This window comes from Aedes aegypti, chromosome 2 (assembly GCF_002204515.2).
Source record: "Aedes aegypti strain LVP_AGWG chromosome 2, AaegL5.0 Primary Assembly, whole genome shotgun sequence".
NCBI lineage: Eukaryota > Metazoa > Arthropoda > Insecta > Diptera > Culicidae > Aedes > Aedes aegypti.
Genome location: NC_035108.1, coordinates 433640657 through 433660206, shown reverse-complemented (window position 1 = coordinate 433660206; position 19550 = coordinate 433640657). Strand labels below are relative to the sequence as shown.

The window sequence follows — 19550 nt, the reverse complement described above, 5'->3', positions numbered from 1 at the left end:
TAAAACCTACCGAATCGAATTGCGGCTCACGTATTTACTCATAGAACAAATAGGTTAAAAATCCATTTACTTCCTTTCATCGTAGCAATCATCGTAAAAACTATTTATTAATGAAACATAAAGTTTAGTGAAAATCTCTAATATTGTGAACCAAGAATTCACATTACCCCTGTGCGTAGCTCTTGCGAATTTTGCTTGAACATGCACGGTCGATTTGCCGTTTGTCGATCGAAAGTTTGAAATCCTCTTCGGCTGAATCCGTGCCGTGCATTTAATTAGGCATCAATGTTCGTTTGCACGTGTGGGATTATTACACCGAAATTCGAAACCAACTCGAGTTTTCCGTGACCCGATTATTCGTTTAAAGTGTCGCAACTGGAGTAGAAACATGTAGGTATCTTTAATGTCGGATAATGAATTCGCGCCATCTGTCGCGGGTCGTCCAAGAGTAGTAATTTCCTCACTTTGCCAAAACTTGACTCTCGCCACCCGGCTGAAACGCCATTTGCCACCACTGACTGAATAAAAGTGAAAACTTTTACTTTCTTCCTAGATTTCTTGCGAAACTTTCGCTCATCCTGTCGTATTCAGTCTGCTTTCTAACGTGAGGATAAGTTTCGCGAGCTGCCAACACATGGTTCAAATTATGTTAAAATATACACATCCCATTCCGAGCATCGAGATCATTCAGTCGCTTTGATAAACTGTGGCACACTGTCACCGTCATCAGCTCTGAAAGATACGTTGTGTTGGAAGCTGATGGGGAAAGTCACCAGAAATTGGAGACGGGAAAAGAAAAACGGTTGGATCATGCAAAGTTTTTCTGTGCGGTTAAGTTGTTGCCTGGTGAACTTTATCGCTTGGCACATACGTTTCCAAGTTCCGGTAGAATTATGAAGTTTATGATTTAATGAACCCTTAAGTGAACTTTGTTCCGAAGGAAGGAGGGCGCGATTGTATATTTATGACAAAACGATTTTTGAATTGTTACGAATTCATGTGAGGTGTTTCATGACACTGACAGTATTGAAGCAAAACGTTCTAAAGTGAAAATTCGTTCATTGCAATTCCACTTATTGCAAATGTTAAGGCTTGATGATAAAGGTTAATACATCCAGCCAACATACGTTTCGCATGCTGAATTCATTTTATTCATTCTTTCATCAAAACAGGTAAAACTGAATCAACAATTTCACGCCACAATGGATGCATGCATGCATTGATCCATACACGAGTTCACTAATTTGACGTTTGAGCGGTGCCGAATTCACTCGTTGCCATGGTCACGTAAATAACACGGCACCGCTCAAACGTCAAATAATGAACTCGTGCATCGGGCCATGGACCAATGCACGAGTTCATTATTTGACGTTTTAGCGGTGCCGTGTTATTTATGTGGCCATGATAACCAGTGAATTCGGCACCGCTCAAACGTCAAATTAGTGAACTTGTGCATTGGTCCATACTCATCTCTACATCCTCGGTTCTGTCCCACCCCACGTTCGCCAAATCGACGCGCACTTGATTCGCCTACCTAGCATTCTGCGGTCCACGCCTTTTTGTACCAATCGGATCCGAAGCGAGTGCCATCTTTGCAGTCCTCCTCGACCATTGTCCACGTTTCATGGCCGTACAAGACCCGATACAAGGACCGCAGCAGCTTCTTGTGGGCCCAACTTCCACTTTCCACTGATGAGGCGCCTCCATATTTCACGGCTAACGTTATTGGCTGCCGTCAGCAAGGATCCAAAATAGATGAACTCGTCGACCACCTCGAACGTATCCCCGTCTATCGTAACACTGCTACCTAGGCGAGCCCTTTCGCGCTCGGCCCCACCAGCTAGCATGTTCTCTTGGACGCATTCACCACCAGTCCAACTTTTGCTGTCTCGCGTTTCAGGCGGGTGTATACAGGTCTGCCACTTTTTCAAATGTTCGGCCGACAATGTTCATATCATCCGCGAAACAAACAAATTGACTGAATCTCGTAAAAATCGTAGCCCGGCCGGTTTCAAGCCCGGCTCTCCGTATAATACCTTCTATCGCAATATTGAACAACAGGCACGAAAGTCCATCACCTTGTAGTAGTCCCCGGCGGAATCCGAACGAACTGGAGTGTTCGCCTGAAACCTTCACACAGTTTTGCAAACAATCGTTGCAAACATCGTTGCTTATACCAGTCTCGTGAGCTTCCCGGGAAAGCTGTTCTCGTTCATTATCTTCCATAGCTCTACGCGGTCGATTCTATCGTATGCCACCTTGAAATCGATGAAAAGGTGATGCGTTGGGACCTGGATTCACGACAATTTTGCAGGATTTGCCGTACAGTAAAGATCTGGTCCGTTGTCGGACAGAAGCAATGAACACTGCTGTATACTTGCAAAATGTTTTGCCATCGAAGTCAGTTGCGTCGGCGCCTCATGGAGTATGGACTGGAAGAAAACCGGAAATGGGTCATCTGATTCTTTGAGTCGTTACCACAAAATGGCGACGAGGATGGGATCCTCATTGGAAAAAAAAATATGTTTGAACATAAGATGTATAGAGTGCTGTTGATTATAAGAATAAAACAAAATAGTGGAAATATAGAAAAAAAGAAAATGTGTTCAAGTGAAATGCCAGCCGGAAATAATATGTGTGAAGAAAAAAAATCATGTGGTGGTGATTGTTCCTGCTGTTGTGAGTGTTCAAGGTCGCGCTTGGGTTTGAAAGTGAAAGATAGAGCGTACTGGTGGATCGAAGAATATAGGTAAATGATGACGATGTGTACATTCCCGTATAAACAAGAACTATATCAGTACAGTTTCCCGAAAGGTCCACAACAATTTGCAACAATATCTGAAACATTTTGGTTACAATGAAAAATAACAATATATCCACCATACCCGAAACGTTTTTAACTATTCGACAAACGGTAAATAGGAAAATCACAATGTGGGGAATAGGCGGTTAAGTTATGTAACCATTTGAAAACGTCGATTTTCTCGAACAAAATTTGTCATCAACAGTTTCTCAAAAGGTAGATATACTGTCCATTTTCTGGCAAAATTAATGTAAGCCAAATAGTTTTGATAAATTTTGAACCATATGTTTCTAAGGGAAATAAATAACGTATGCATAATTATTGGATTACGGTGCTTTATTGTATTTTTACCCTATCCCATACTGGTATGTAAGTGTTATACCATAAGAATCAAATATTTGAATTGAATTCATTAAATAAGAAATGATGAAACAAATTAATACGTGAAGAGAAAAATAATGCTTCAACTTGATCAACTATTTACTCAAATCATCATAGTTCCTTAAATAACTGACTTCAGTTGTACATTATTAAAGCACAGGAATTTGCATTTAATTTTGCACTTTTAAAAGACTCGAATAAAGAATTAAAATAGAAAATTAGATCCGCTACCAGCCCTGCGATGATTCAATTATAGTCAGGGTGTTCATAATGTATTCGAAGCGGGGCAGTTCCTAGAAGTACTTCTGGATGTTGTCCTTCCCGTTGGCACCATTTCCGTTCCACACCAGCAAACCGTTGTCCATGTAGAGCCGGGTCATATGATGCCGCTTCTTGGCTACTTTTTCGTTGTACAGTTTGGCGAATCCCTCCTCCATCCGGCAAGCGGCATCGATTTTGGTGCGCAGTTCCTACGGGGATTGGGTTTGAACCAAACATCCAACAGATTGGCGAAATAAATGTACTTACTGGGTCGATCGCAGTTGTCATTTTTTGATGTGAATTGCTGTTTTTTAAATATAATTTCAGTTTAACTTGACTGTTTTTCTTCGACGGCGATTTTTTTTCTACACTCAACGCTAGATTGTCGCTCACAAATACCAACAAAATGTAACTATTTGTCGAACTGTTAAAATGTAGTTCAATATTGTCAAATGCAAATATGTGAGTGTGTTGCACAAATTAAAACAAAAACAATTTGCCGAATGGTGGCGTAATGTTTTCACCATATCTTGCTTGAATCCATTCCCATATAATTTAACAATATCAGAGCAGTATCATATATTGTTACTGAAAGGTATGGGTTAATCATACTGTTTGAAATGGTGAACAGCTTTGAAGTCCATATGGTTATACATAAAAGCAACTATTTCTGATACATTAACCGTACCCGTTACAATATGTTTATTGTTCTTAAAGTAAGACAAACTGTATTTTGTTATGCGGGTTGTTTAGAATACAGATGTTTGCATGGTTCGGAACTGAGATGCTGTAAATCAAGGTAAGCCTTTTCACATCTGTTCTAAAGCGCCATATGCTTGACCAATGAGAGCAGTTCGGTCACTAGTACTGTAAATACTCGACAATCCCAAATTGGGAGACTGTCAGCCATCTTCTAACACTGTGGAAGAATCACCCGGAATGCGACTTACTTCACCGGAGATCTAACGCTGACTGGCTTGAGGCGATTGGAAGACTGACGGCCACATCACGCACACACTAATATTACGATCATAGCATACGCATACATGACCGTCTCAGCTGTCAGCCAGTAAGGGGAAAGGTATTAAACATACGCATGTAAGGGGAAAGGTATCAAACATACACACTCCACATTCTCCTTCTTCTCCGAAAAAAAAATTCATGGGCGCCGTTCTAGTGTTACCAATATTGATATTTCAATGCAATTAATTATATACTGATATTATGATTCATTCGTTTTACCTCTTTCACGATATCCTATTGTTGTATATTTTTTTAATATTTTTGATATGTTCTTCTTTCTTTCTTTATTAAGCACATTATCTTAAAAAAAACCTTCAAAATCTCTACAATTTTTGTTTTGGCATTAGAAAATGTTTCTTGGTCAAAATGATCTGAACTCAAGCAATGCATCGATATTCGGAGTATTTGACTTTAAACTTCAATTTAAAGTACAAAACTAAGAATGCTGTTTTGCCCATGAAAAGTGAGTCCCTGACAGCTCAACTAGCATTAAGTACAAATGTAAACATTCTCTAAGCTCTCATTTTTACCGCTTTATGCTGAGTCGCGGCGCTGTACATACGAACGAAAGCTTCTACGCGATCCTTTTACCAACAAAATTGGAGAATCTACTCAGCTATTTTTAAGCTGTGTTGGCAGCTCTTATTCATACCTTTAATTGCTCTATCTCAACAGTTATACGACAAGTAGCCTGGTAACATCTGCGGAAGGCGCTTTCTCAACCATTTCGCAACTGTTTAATAATGTTTATTCAGCTTCACTGCATTATTGATTTTAATATTATTTTCAAGCTGTTTCACAGCTTCCGGAATTCATGTCATAAGTATCTGAATTTATTTTCCCAACGTTACACAATTAAAGTACCTGCCACCGCTTAGGATCGAACTCGCGATCTTTGCATCCACAAGTCTCGACGCTGTCCTTTCTGCCACCACAGTATATATCGAAAGGCAAAGAAAACACACCGTTTTGTTCTACATCGAAAACAATTCATACAATATTTTATAATGATCGTAAAAGATGTTATAGCCACGCTTACACCACATCATCAGGCTGTAAAAGGGTGTGAAAACGTCAAAACGCAATGTTTACATCCAACAAGCTGTGTAGATGCGCCACAAGTTGTTGTTTTACAGCTTACTGCTGTATGCTCTCTGTATAACTGACAACAAAGCGCTTCATAATTATATATTGAGCAGCATAACAAATCATATTGTATAGAATCATCCGGAATAAAATGATAGGAAGTTTTATTTCAGATCAATAGGTTGCTATATTTTACGGTGTTGAGTTACAGCTTAGTGAAAGCACCAAAACGTTTGCGTTACAGCTGTATCACAGAGAACAGACGTTCATCTTTTCTCGTCAGCGTGTGTAAATCATTGTACTGGTCATTTCAAAGTATGTCGTTATGCTCCTGTTACGCGGCGCTGTCGTCAAATTGAGAACGCTACAAATTTGCCGCTTTTTGCACTTTGGCGCTAGCGTCGATAACAAAAATTGCCACTTGTCGCTAGCGTTGCTTTGTGTGCTAATGCATTTTGATGTTCACTAGTGACATCGTGTTGTCGAAACGAGTTTGTATGTCGGGCTGTCTGCGTTGGCGGCGCTGATGTTTGATTCGAACCTTTACACATGGTTCAGATGAAATTTTGTTCGAGCCTCCATGTCTGTTCTCTGTGGCTGTATTAACGATGTTCGTTCTATTTTTGACAGCTTTCATTTTTTTTTGCTGTGTTCGCTGCTTTAATTCAACTGTTATACGTCACAAAGCAAATAATCTTGGCATATAGCGCTAAAACTGTTAGTTGGGAGAATTGTTCAAGAAATTTTCTACAGCGAGTAACGTGTGAAGCGCCATTTTCTCAACTACGTACTGTGATTAAATAAAAATTGGTTTTCTTGACCATTTCTTGCCGTGAATTTCCCACGCATGAAGAAAGGCGATTACTTTTCTTTTCAGGTACATAGTTCCCATTATTAGACATTCTTAAGGAGATTTTCACGCTTTTGGCTGGTTCATCTCCGAACTGTTGTTAACTATGAGCTCTATAGTAAACACAAACATTCATTTTTTGTGGTCGTGCTTTTGTATTCTGCACAACTTCAACGTGGCTGATGGTCATTCACGTGACAGACGTGTATTTTCCATTTTTATGTTCACCTGTTATTGATGTTGTAGTATTCCATATTCAATTAGGTAGTAGTAGAGTATTCACATCAGCAGCCGTTGAAATATATTTCAACATTCTCGTCGTTAAATGGGAAGTTGTCTGACTCCATGGCTTTAGAAGCCGGCTCTCCTAATTGGACAATCACTTCATCCTTAATAATATTTTCACGTGTTACTTCTCCAAATGCCCGACCTATGTCATCAAATTCTTGTACTCGATTGATCTTATCTTGAGAATCGATCTTTCGTTGCATCTGCAACTTATTCAAGATCAACCATGGTAATATCAAATAAAAACTGAGCTCTAACCAACATTCAGGATCAAAACAATTTCTCGTAAATTTCTAGATACTCATCTTTTATAATCCATTAAATTCAAAATTCAACAAAATATTGTTTCCCTTGTCATTAACGTGATAACTCTGGCCTAATTTATCTGTCTTAACTTCACTTCCGAAGTAAGTTGATTATTTAACCTTAGTTATCTCAGCTGAAATTCTCTTTAATAAAAATAATAATAACTGTAACCTTAACGTCGTAAGTGACTATACCGGGATTGAGATTAAATCCTAGATTTTTGATATGAGAGATATTTGCTCATACCACCACACCAGGCCCGTCTCTAAAGATCACTGTTCCGTATTTCTGATTCGTTTTATATGTAGTGTTCACTTAGTCACTTTATGAGAGGGAATTTCTTTAACACTCTAGATAAACAAAATAAACTTCTGGGTGGGTTGACTTATACACCACAGATTCCAACCTTTCCTGTTGTCCTGACATACCATTTTACTCTATCTATGCGATTCTCATTACGCATCAGATAACATTATAGACTTTCCTCAGACAATTTTCATTACCTGTCTCTGGGGGTGGTTCCGACATGCCGTTTTCTTAGAGGTTTTCATTACACATCCATTTGCAGATGGCTTCCATTACACACCATATTTTTTCAGGTGGTATTCATTACATACCATTTTTTTTTTCGTGATTTGCATTTTTTTCTCTCAGGTGGTCATTACAACACACCCAATTATTCTCAGGTGGGTTTTCATTATAAACCCTATTTTTGTCTAATGGTTTACATTACACACAATATTTTTTCCGGGTGGTTTTCGTTACGCACCCTTTTTCAGGTGGTTTTCATTACACACCCTATTTTTTCCCGGGTGGTTTTCATTACACACCCTATTTTTTTCCCAGGTGGTTTTCATTACACACCCTATTTTTTCCCAGGTGGTTTTCATTACACACCCTATTTTTTTCCCGGTGGTTTTCATTACACACCCTATTTTTTTCCCGGGTGGTTTTCATTACACACCCTATTTTTTTCCCGGGTGGTTTTCACTACACACCCTATTTTTTCCGGGTGGTTTTCATTACACACCCTATGTTTTTTCCCAGGTGGTTTTCATTACACACCCTATTTTTTTCCCAGGTGGTTTTCATTACACACCCTATTTTTTCCCGGTGGTTTTCATTACACACCCTATTTTTCCCGGGTGGTTTTCATTACACACCCAATTTATTCAGGTGGTTTTCATTACACACCATATTTTTGTTTGGAAGGTTTTCATTACGCTTCCATTTACTCTACCAGGGTGGTTTTCATTACGCACCACAGGTTTTCTCATAAATACACTTTTTCATCGTCGTTTTCGTTGCATACTGTACCTTACACACTCAATCACAATTTGCTAGCTATATCACCATGTTTATGAACCGCTCCTCCAATTGAACTACCATTCCGAGTGATTCTTCACACCTTGGCTTACCAATAAGCAATGACAATAATAAGCTGGCAGGATCGCCAATGTAAATACTCGACAATCCCAAATTGGGAGACTGTCAGCCATCTTCTAACACTGTGGAAGAATCACCCGGAATGCGACTTACTTCACCGGAGATCTAACGCTGACTGGCTTGAGGCGATTGGAAGACTGACGGCCACATCACGCACACACTAATATTACGATCATAGCATACGCATACATGACCGTCTCAGCTGTCAGCCAGTAAGGGGAAAGGTATTAAACATACGCATGTAAGGGGAAAGGTATCAAACATACACACTCCACAAGTACCACTAGTCTAATCTAGTGAAGTCTAGTGGACCCAAGGATGCAAAACTATTACGATGCTATACAACGCAACGTTCCAGAAAATGGGGTTTTGACTGAAAAAAATGAAGGAACACGGCGTGTTGTAGTGAATCATGTCTCTCACGGGTCAGTACTTTTCAGTGCTAAAATTAAAAACGGTACTTTTCAGTGCTACTTAAACAGTACTTTTCAGTACTATTTTTTCTACTATTGATCCCTTTACGATCCTTGTTTGGACCCGTGCCTTCGATTTTTCGTTGGACCCGTTGGCGAAAGCTAGCGGTGGTAATCCTTCTTGGACACCGTCTAGGGAAAAAACCTCTCGAAGGTCACGTCTTTCTCGTTTATTAACTAAACATGGTATCAACAACTAACAAAAGGAAGGGTGAATCTCTGAATTCACTACTTCCTTCCAAAAAAGTGGGTTTTAAAACTGTCACTACACGTGGCAAGAATGGAAGAAAGGACGCTTCCACGGAATGCGAAGTTTCTTCCAAGGGTGAAATGAATAATTGTATTGAAATGAGCAATCAGTTCGATGCTCTAGACAAATTTTCCGAACACCAAATCGAAGCAGCCTCTAGCCCAGGCTCTTTGATTCAAGTGAGGAAGCAAAGAGTGCCGCCTATCGTGGTCAGTTGTTCCGAATTTGGGGGATTTAGGCAGGAGATCTTGAACTCCATTAGGGGAATCAAGGTTTCCTTCCAAATCGCAAAGAAAGGAGACTGTCGCGTTTTGCCGGAAACTCTTAAAGATCGCGAACTTCTTCTCAGATATCTTGAAGAGAAGAAGCACAAATTTTTTACTTATGACGACAAAACTGAACGTTTGTTCAAAGTCGTCTTGAAAGGTCTCTCAAGTGACTATAAGTCACCTGAAGAGATCAAAAATGGAATAAATGATTTACTTGGATTTTCCCCAGTCCAAGTAATCATTATGAAAAAGAGAACCCAATCTGGCATTGTTCGGAAAGGGCTTTCTCAAGAATATTATTTAGTTCACTTTAACAAAAAAGAACTAAATAATATTAAAGCTTTAGAAAAAGCTAAACTTATGTTCGATGTCCGTGTGACGTGGGAACATTTCCAGAAACCTGGAGGAAATTACCAGAACCCCACTCAGTGCCGTCGGTGCCAAAAGTGGGGTCATGGTACAAAAAATTGTCGCATGGATGCTAAATGCATGATTTGCGGAGGTTCTTCTCACGCTAAGGACGACTGTCCTGTGAAAGAAGATACCAGAAAATTTCAATGCGCCAATTGCAAGGGCCCTCACAAAGCTAACTTTTGGGAATGCATTTCACGCAAAAGAGTCGTTGAGGCTCGTGCCAAGCAGATGAAGGATAATATCCGTTACGATAACGGTCGTTTCCGGAATTTGCCTGGTAGAGTATCGAACAATGCTCATTTTTCAGTTAACGATCGCTTGATTAGGAATCATACCCACCAGGAAGATCATAATCATGCTCATTCACAAACAAATTTTAATCCGTCGGGTAGCCGTTCGAATCTTTCAATTTCGAATGTATCTACCCACGGTAAATCCTTTGCCGATATCGTAGCAGGTAATTTGAACTCTTCCCCTGTTCGTTCCATGAGTACCCATTCTACTTGTTTCAAATCAAATGGAAAAAACCCTACCGCCACAGGTAACTCCTACCCCGCTTCTTCGTCTACCGAAAATTCCAATGGGAAATCATCAGATGATATGTCTGCCTCTGATTTTAATTTTCTAACTGAACAATTGAATCTAATGATTGATGCAATGTTCAAAGCCACCACTATGACTGAAGCAGTCCAAGTAGGTGTAAAATTTACAAATAAAATTGTTATTGGATTACGTTTTTCTAATGGATCCAAATAATAATTTAAATATTTTAAATTGGAATGCTCGTTCTCTGAATGGTAAAGAGGACGAGCTGTTTAATTTTCTTACAGCTAATAACGTGCATATAGCAGTTATTACCGAAACTTATTTAAAACCTGGATCCAAATTTAAAAAAGATCCTAACTTTTTTGTTTATCGTAATGATCGACTTGATGGGGCATGTGGGGGAGTTGCAATCATCATTCATAGGCGTATAAAACATCAACTGTTTTCGTCATTTGAAACTAAAGTTTTTGAAACTTTAGGTGTTTCTGTTGAAACACAGTTTGGTAAATATACTTTCATAGCTGCCTATTTGCCTTTTCAATGCTCTGGACAGCAAGTTAATTGGCTTCAAACTGACTTGCGAAAATTAACTCGCAATAAGTCAAAATTTTTTGTCATTGGTGACTTTAATGCCAAACATCGGTCATGGAATAATTCTCAAAGTAATTCCAACGGCAGAATTTTATTTGATGAGTGCTCTTCAGGATATTTCTCAATTCAATACCCTGATAGCCCTACGTGTTTTTCCTCTTCTAGAAATCCATCTACGATTGATTTGGTCTTAACCGACTCTAGTCATCTATGTAGCCAATTAGTTACTCATGCTGATTTTGATTCTGATCATGTCCCTGTTACATTTCAAATATCGCATGAAGCGATTCTCAATCCTATCAGCTCCACTTTCAATTATTTACGAGCCGACTGGAATATATATGAAACGTATGTTGACTCTAATCTGGATGTTAACATTTCTTTAGAAACTAAAATTGATATTGACAATGCTCTTGAAACTTTAACAAATTCCATTGTTGAAGCCAGAAACATTGCAATTCCAAAATGTGAAGTAAAATTTGAATCCGTGATTATAGACGATGATCTTAAACTCTTGATCCGTCTTAAAAACGTGAGGAGAAGGCAATTTCAACGCACTCGTGATCCTGCTATGAAAATTATATGGCAGGATTTGCAGAAAGAAATCAAGAAACGTTTTGCAGATTTAAGAAACAAAAATTTTGAAAATAAAATTTCTCAATTGGACCCCGGCTCTAAGCCCTTTTGGAAATTATCTAAAATCTTGAAAAAACCTCAGAAGCCTATACCGGCATTGAAAGAGGAAAACAAATTATTACTAACTAATTGCGAAAAAGCTCAAAAACTTGCTATGCAGTTTGAAAGTGCGCACAATTTTAATTTAGGACTTACTAGTCCAATTGAAAATGAAGTTACTCAGGAGTTCGAAAATATTCTCAATCAAGAGAACGTTTTCGAAAATGCCTGGGAGACTGATTTGGAAGAAGTGAGAACTATTATTAAAAAATTCAAAAATATGAAAGCTCCTGGCGATGATGGAATTTTCTACATCCTCATCAAGAAACTTCCAGAAAGTAGCTTATCATTTTTAGTTGATATATTTAACAAATGTTTTCAATTAACATATTTTCCTGACAAATGGAAAAATGCTAAGGTTGTTCCAATTTTAAAACCAGACAAAAATCCTGCAGAAGCTTCTAGCTATCGTCCAATCAGTTTGCTTTCCTCGATCAGTAAACTTTTTGAAAAGGTTATTTTGAACAGAATGATGGCCCACATCAACGAGAATTCAATTTTTGCCAATGAACAGTTCGGATTCCGCCATGGACATTCGACCACTCATCAACTTTTACGTGTAACAAATTTGATCCGTTCCAACAAATCTGAAGGCTACTCTACTGGTCTTGCTCTTCTAGACATAGAAAAAGCATTCGACAGTGTTTGGCATGAAGGTTTGATTGTAAAATTGAAAAATTTTAATTTTCCAACATACATTGTTAGAATAATTCAAAGTTATCTGTCAAATCGTACACTTCAGGTTAATTATCAGAACTCCAGATCTGAAAGACTTCCTGTAAGAGCTGGTGTTCCTCAAGGCAGCATTTTGGGACCAATATTATACAATATTTTCACATCTGACTTACCTGAGCTACCTCAGGGATGTCAAAAATCTTTGTTTGCGGATGACACAGGCCTCTCTGCCAAAGGACGAAGCCTGCGTGTCATCAGTAGTCGATTGCAAAAAAGTTTGGATATTTTTTCTTCATACTTGCAAAAATGGAAGATTTCTCCTAATGCTTCCAAAACTCAACTAATAATATTCCCACATAAACCAAAAGCTCTTTATTTGAAACCTTCAAGTAGACATGTTGTCACGATGAGAGGGGTTCCAATAAATTGGTCAGATGAAGTTAAGTATCTAGGGCTCATGCTAGATAAGAATTTAACTTTCAAAAATCACATTGAGGGCATTCAAGCCAAATGTAACAAATATGTAAAATGTCTCTATCCCCTTATTAATAGAAAATCAAAACTTTGTCTTAAGAACAAGCTTTTGATATTCAAACAAATTTTCAGGCCAGCCATGTTGTATGCTGTACCAATATGGACTAGCTGTTGTAATACCAGGAAGAAAGCTCTGCAGAGAATTCAAAATAAAATTTTGAAAATGATTCTGAGGCTTCCTCCCTGGTATAGTACCAATGAGTTACATAGGATATCCAATGTTGAAACATTGGAACAAATGTCAAATAAAATAATCAATAATTTCAGGCAAAAATCGTTACAATCTTCTATTGCCACGATTTATGCGTTATATGTTTAGGTTAAGTTAGGTTAAGTATATTAAAAACTTTTTTTTTTTCTCTTATAAGCAGGTGAAATCAACTCACCTGTAAAAAATCTGAACTGCTACGGCAAATGAAATGTAATATGTTGTTAACAAAATGTTAATAAAATCTTAGATTTGTTTTACCAAATTAGGATGATAGTGTTGTCTAATAACACAGAACACCTAGATATAAGAAATAATGAATGTAATGTTTGGAATGATACTAATAATAAAATTTAAAAAAAAAAAAAAAAAAAAAAAAAAAAAAAAAAAAAAAAAAAAAAATGTCTCTCACGGGGATATAACTCTAAAAATGTCTTCCAGTGATCTTTTTACAGCAATATAGTATTTATCTGAAAGTAAATTAGTAACTGATGCAAAAGTTAAAAGAATTGTTCAATGAGAGATCAAAACAAGTTGCAATTACTTGCAAGTTGGTATTCGGTGTCATTTAATCACAATTAATTTCGAGCTGCTGTAAGCGAGGAAAACATCACCGAAGTAATTTCAGCAGGTCGAAATTGCTCGTATTTTAGAAAATTATTCAGACTGACAGCAAATAGAAAAATCAGAAATCAATGAGCGTGTGAATATTTCCCAAGAACAAATTGAAAAAATCAATAATCGCTACTTTTTATTGAGTTATGATGAACGTTGAACTGTTTTATTTTATTAACGAGCAAGTACGAGGAACCGTTTGCAAGTAATGTCAATGATCAGTCTCGAAGTATCGTTATGTGGTACAGTAGAAATAAAATGAACGTTATATTTATATTGTGACAAATCTGTTGATTTTCAGCGCTGTATGATATGAAAGTTCGACAGATCGTTATTGCATATTGAGTTGTAGGATAATCGCTCTTAGATGATGCGAAAAACCAAATGGTTTTTGGTGGTACAAAAATCAGTGACCACTTTTCAATATTGCAGACACCGATAAGCAATCTTGGTCGTTGTGAACGTTGAATGATCACAAATTGAGGATGTAAATAATCATTTGAAATCTCTAATGAAGGATAAAAAGATGATCGCTCTTGAATGTTGCGAAGAAGTAGTTGATCAATCTTTAATAAAATAAATAAAAGACAGACTATCACTGCTGCTTGTTGCGAAGATTCTGCTGATTGCTCTAGAATAAAATGAGGGCCCTGTGGTCATCCTTGCAAGATGTGCTACATTCAGAAGATCGCTCTTAAACGTAGCGAGGATTCCAATAACCGCTCTTGAATGATGCGAAAGCCGTTGGTCCCGAGATGAACTAGCCCAGGGCTAAAAATCTCGTTAATAAAGATAGAAAAAAAAGCCTGATGATTACTCTTGAATGATGTGAATAGACGATAGTTGTTGGATGTATCGAAGACTCAGATAGTCGCTCGTAGATGATGCGAGTACTTGAAGATCACTCTTGAATGATGTGATACAATCAGAAGATCGCTCTTAAATGTAGCGAAGACTCAAAGGATCGCTCTTGAATGATGCGAAAGGCTGATGCTCACTCTTGAATGATGTGAGTAAAATCAGACGATGATTGTTGGATGTGTCTAAGACTCAGATAATCGCTTTTGGATGAGGCGAGAACTTGATGCACTCTTGGAAATTGTGTAGAGATCAGATGGTCGCTCTTAAATGTTGCGAAAACTCAAATGATTGCTCTTGGATGATGCGAGGACTTAGTGATCACTCTTGGACGATGTGAAGAGATCAGATGGACGCAAATGTTGCGAATACTCAAATGAGTGCTCTTGAATGATGCGAAAAACTGATGCTAATGAGGGTATGAGATGAAGAATCAATTGATTGCTCTTGAACAATAAAAGAAATGAAAAGATTGCTCTTAGATGATGCCAAGAAACAGTTGATCACTCTTCGATGATGTGAAAAATTGTATGATCGCTTTTAAATGACGCGAAAATCGATGAAAACAAATGCTATGGTTTAAATAATGGAAAAAAAGTTTTTGTTTTAATGACTGTTAATATATGTTGAAGTTTTATTTGTTCCCTATGAAATGATGCGAAAATCAACAAAACATTACTGAATAATGCAAGCACATGTGCTGCTGGTAATGGGGTGAAGTGAATACACTCCATCATTCGATGCTTGACAAAGTACTCATTGATATAAATAGAAAAATGTATTTGTTTATTGTGTATACCTTGTGAGAGTAGATGGGAATTGTCATGTTGGATTAAAGGAGAATGTGCATGTGTTCATATAACACTAATGCAAGAACTGTTATGAAATGTGGTTCAATTAATGTTTCAATTGTCAGTATCACCACAATGATCAAAGCAGAATCAATTAGAATGTCAACAAGTTGTTTTATAATGCCTTTTTAAATTTGAAGAAAATTTGTCGATTGTAGACAATCTATAGAATTGAAATAGTTATTTATGCAACAAGGTGCAAAATGATGATTTTTTTCAGCACGAGTTGTACATTTATCCAACGAGGCTTGCCGAGTTGGATAAATACGACGAGTGCTGAAAAAATCGCGTTTTGCAACGAGTTGCATACAACATTTTTTGCTATTACGAAAACTGCCGTTACAGATGGATTTATTCTTGGAGCATAAACATGTTTCAAGAAAACCCACATGAGCATCAATGCGTAGTAACAACTCAGTATTTCTCAATCAGGTAGGCTGTGAAATGTCTGTCACAAATTTTCACATTTCCGTTGCTGACTCTATTTTCAGGCTGATCAGGTAAGACGCCACTTACAATTTTCTAATAATATGAAAGCTATTTTTCATGTGCTGGATTGCCTACACGATTCGCCGCATAAAGCTCCCGACATTCTTGAGAATGAACCAACAATTGCTACTGCCTCCACTAGGTCCGCAAGACGATCGTGCTCCAACATAGAATACCTCACAGTCCTGGCTTCCGATTCAAAATCCGTTGCACAATCCAAATCGTCGGAGAATCAGAACCTTTATACAATTTTCAGCCATATTATAAGTCATTCAAGTGCTGAATTGTCTACGTGAACGCTAATCGCCCCAGAATCCTTCACATTCAACTAACTTCTGCTTCTACATCCGAATTTACGATTCGAATCCAAGTCAATTCGGTTCGTCAAACGGATGTAGAATCAATACCTAGTTGACTAAGTCATTGAGAAATTCAGAACAATTGAATGAATAACGTATGGGTGCAATCCGACGTCATTTTGATAACTCCCAAAACAGTACTGAAAAGTGCTACTTTTCGATACTGATATTAGTGCTGAAAAGTAGCACTTTTCAGCACTGTTTCTTTCGGTAGGAAAAGTAGGCCGTTATGTTGTCCATTTCCTCGATAAAAAGTAGGCTGGTTTGCAACGGAAATGCAAAAATATATATTTTCCAGATTACTTATTTCAAAATAACGTCGTGATTGCAATGAAATTTTGTTTTTTGAGTCATGTTTTAGTTCAATGATTTGGAAAGTGTGTCCAGAGTAATACATCCAGAACTTTTGAGTAGCAACTCAAAGAAGGTATAACGAGTTTTGTAACAAAGTGGTTATAACAGGTAGACTAATCTAGTAACAATGCAACTCTCGAGAAGTGAAAAAAAAATCTTTCACGTCATACTGTGTTCAATAAAATGTGCTTATAATCAGAGCATGCTAATTTTCAACAATTTATAAAACACTGACTAAGCAAGGTGGTTTTGAGTGTTCTGTTAGTTGTTGGTTATTGATTTAGACGGTTTTAATTCTTTATGTTATTTATTGTGTAAAAGCATTATTAATCATTGTGTTAAGCATCGCTAATATTGTCTGTCTCAAGATAAATCCAATTATGACGATTTACTGTCCATGTTTCCAAATATGGACACAGTAGTCATTGAACATAACATAATCTCCAACTATGAAACACAGCATATATCATATATGAACTAACAAGCGAGCACATTCATCATGTTTAGTTGTTATTCATATCTGTCACTTATACATAGAAAAACCTTTGTCATTTTCCGAAAACAACGTGCTTTTAATTTAGGCGAGTAAGTTTTCCACTGGATTACGAGTAACTGACACTGAAGAAGACTGCAAGTGGTAGTCGAAATACGCGTATCTGTCAAATATAAGCATTTAGGAGCGGAATTAAAAGGTACACGGTACTCCATCTACTTTTAAGTTTCTCTCTTTGAGATTCTGCTCAGAGGATTCGAACATTCATTAAAGGAGATTTGAATTGAAGTTTGTAACATAAACAAAACCATGTTGCGTATATTGAAATAATAATATTGTGCACTGCAAGAAAAATTCACGGAACGAGATTATCTGAAAAGGTCAATATACCGCCGCAGTGATATAAAAATCATCAAATGTTGCTGATTCAGCAAATTTGAAACTTTCGCGTCCTTGAAGAACGACAAGTTTCAAGCATGCTTGAATTTCGACGTTGCGTTTGGATTGCGTTATCAAAAAATGGAGTTAAAGTGACAATAGTGTTTGATTTGTATAGTTATATTAGAGAAATTCGTTTCAGAACTTATACCATTTATTGTTGTCATCAGTATCTAAAGCGAATTTGAATTGAAAAAAGTAGATCGTTTCAAAGACTTTACATGTCATCGCACGATAGTTCCGGGAGTCGATGGTCCCTTTAGTTTCAACTCGTGGAGAGTTAAATTTGTACAATCGTGTTGTAAGTACATTCTATTCACCTGGATATGGTTTAACTTGAACAATCATAAGGTACTCCATGAATCAGAAATATGATCATTTATAGATCCTTTGAGTGTTTAACTTCTATGCCAGCAGTTAATGATAGTTATACAATCAAACATTAGTCAAATAAAACAGCTGAATAAAATTTAAAATATTTTCAGTTTACCAGTCAAACGCTCAACTGTTTAAAATTGAAACAAGTACAAAAGACGATACTCTTCGAAATGTACTAAATAAGTTTTCAAAATCTTTTGAGAAGGAAAAGGGGATGTGGTACCGTCAGTGTTGATATGTGTACCAACTTTCGCCTTCTATCAACCCGACTACCATCGTTCGGGATGCGTCGTGATTCACCTAGTCAGTCTTATTTCTGCTTTGCACTAGCGTGGTTCGTTGGCCTCCACAGCGCGTGTGTCATGGATCATGGATTGATTCTTTGAGTCGTTACCACAGGTCTATCCACATAAAACTATATGCGACCTCATTTGTTTTAATTTAAAGTCTCTAGAATTTGAAGAATCCCAACCATGCGAAATCCATTACCCACTTGCCCCACGGTACCTTACTATAAGTAGCATAGAGGTCTACAGTAATAACAACGCAAGAAAAACCCGTCACATGAAGACAATCCCCGTCAATTAAAATAGTAAAATTTCTGAATAATTGCTCTCGCCACCAAACTTCTCTGTCAGCTTAAGTACGACTCATTTCCGTTTCTACCTTTTTAACGCTCTGGTTCCGGATGATCATCTTCTTAATCAAAACCACCCCAAAATAATAATAAGAAAAGCATCTGCTCCATCAACATCGTGGAGATGGACAGCGGAGAGCACCCCAGTCACATCACTTTTTCTTCCTTCCTACAGTTGGAGCACCAGCTGCAGCGAACACTTCACGGAACAAGTTTTGCACTTGTCTGCGTCAAGATGAGACGGACTACCAGAAACGGAAAGAAAAACTGCACTTTTTCAATAAATTGGAAAGCATTTTCTATCCAATTTAATACATCTGGTGGCTTGAGAGTACTGGGGAAGGGGCGAGCAGCTGATGAACCCGGGCGGACCCGCGAAAAAAACATTCAGAAACATGAAAATAAGGAAAGCTAAATGAAAAATTCCCATTATGGGAATATCTGAAAAGTATGAAGAGTTTGCAGGAGAAAAAAAAACTTCCTCCTTTCGTCGAGGAGAAAAATTAGAGAGAAAAACTTGGTTAAACTTGGACAGCGAAAGGTTATCGAAAGGGGAAATATAGGAAAGCTGAAACGAGCGAATGAAAGAAAACTAAAAGATTTTGAATAAACTACATTTCCACAGCAGCGAACCGAAAGCGGGGAAAGTTTTCCCCATTAACATGAGCCACAAGCAAATTGTGAGGAAGAATATAATAAATCGAACCTTCTCTGCGCTCTCAGCAGCGTCCCAGACCGTGCCGGAACAGGAAATGTGAACAAGTTCGAAGCGCGCGCAAAGTTTCTCCAACTGAGCTTTTGCGTTTGGAATCAATTGTCGGGAATGGAAATAATTGGATTCGAAGCAATTCGATTGATGGAGAGCTGTTCGTTGGATTTGTTATGATAACTTTTCTTTATTATTTGCTTTCCATAAATTATTAGTTGGTGTATTATTAA

At 37.7% G+C, this 19550-nt stretch overlaps 1 long non-coding RNA gene across 1 annotated transcript; it reads right to left on the bottom strand.

The window, feature by feature from the left end:
• Positions 1 to 3153: 3153 nt before the first annotated feature.
• Positions 3154 to 4199, bottom strand: LOC110677105. Its single transcript, XR_002500946.1, has 2 exons — positions 3713 to 4199; positions 3154 to 3654 (listed from the first exon to the last, which is right to left on the bottom strand). It is a non-coding gene; the product is annotated as an uncharacterized LOC110677105 (long non-coding RNA).
• Positions 4200 to 19550: the final 15351 nt, after the last annotated feature.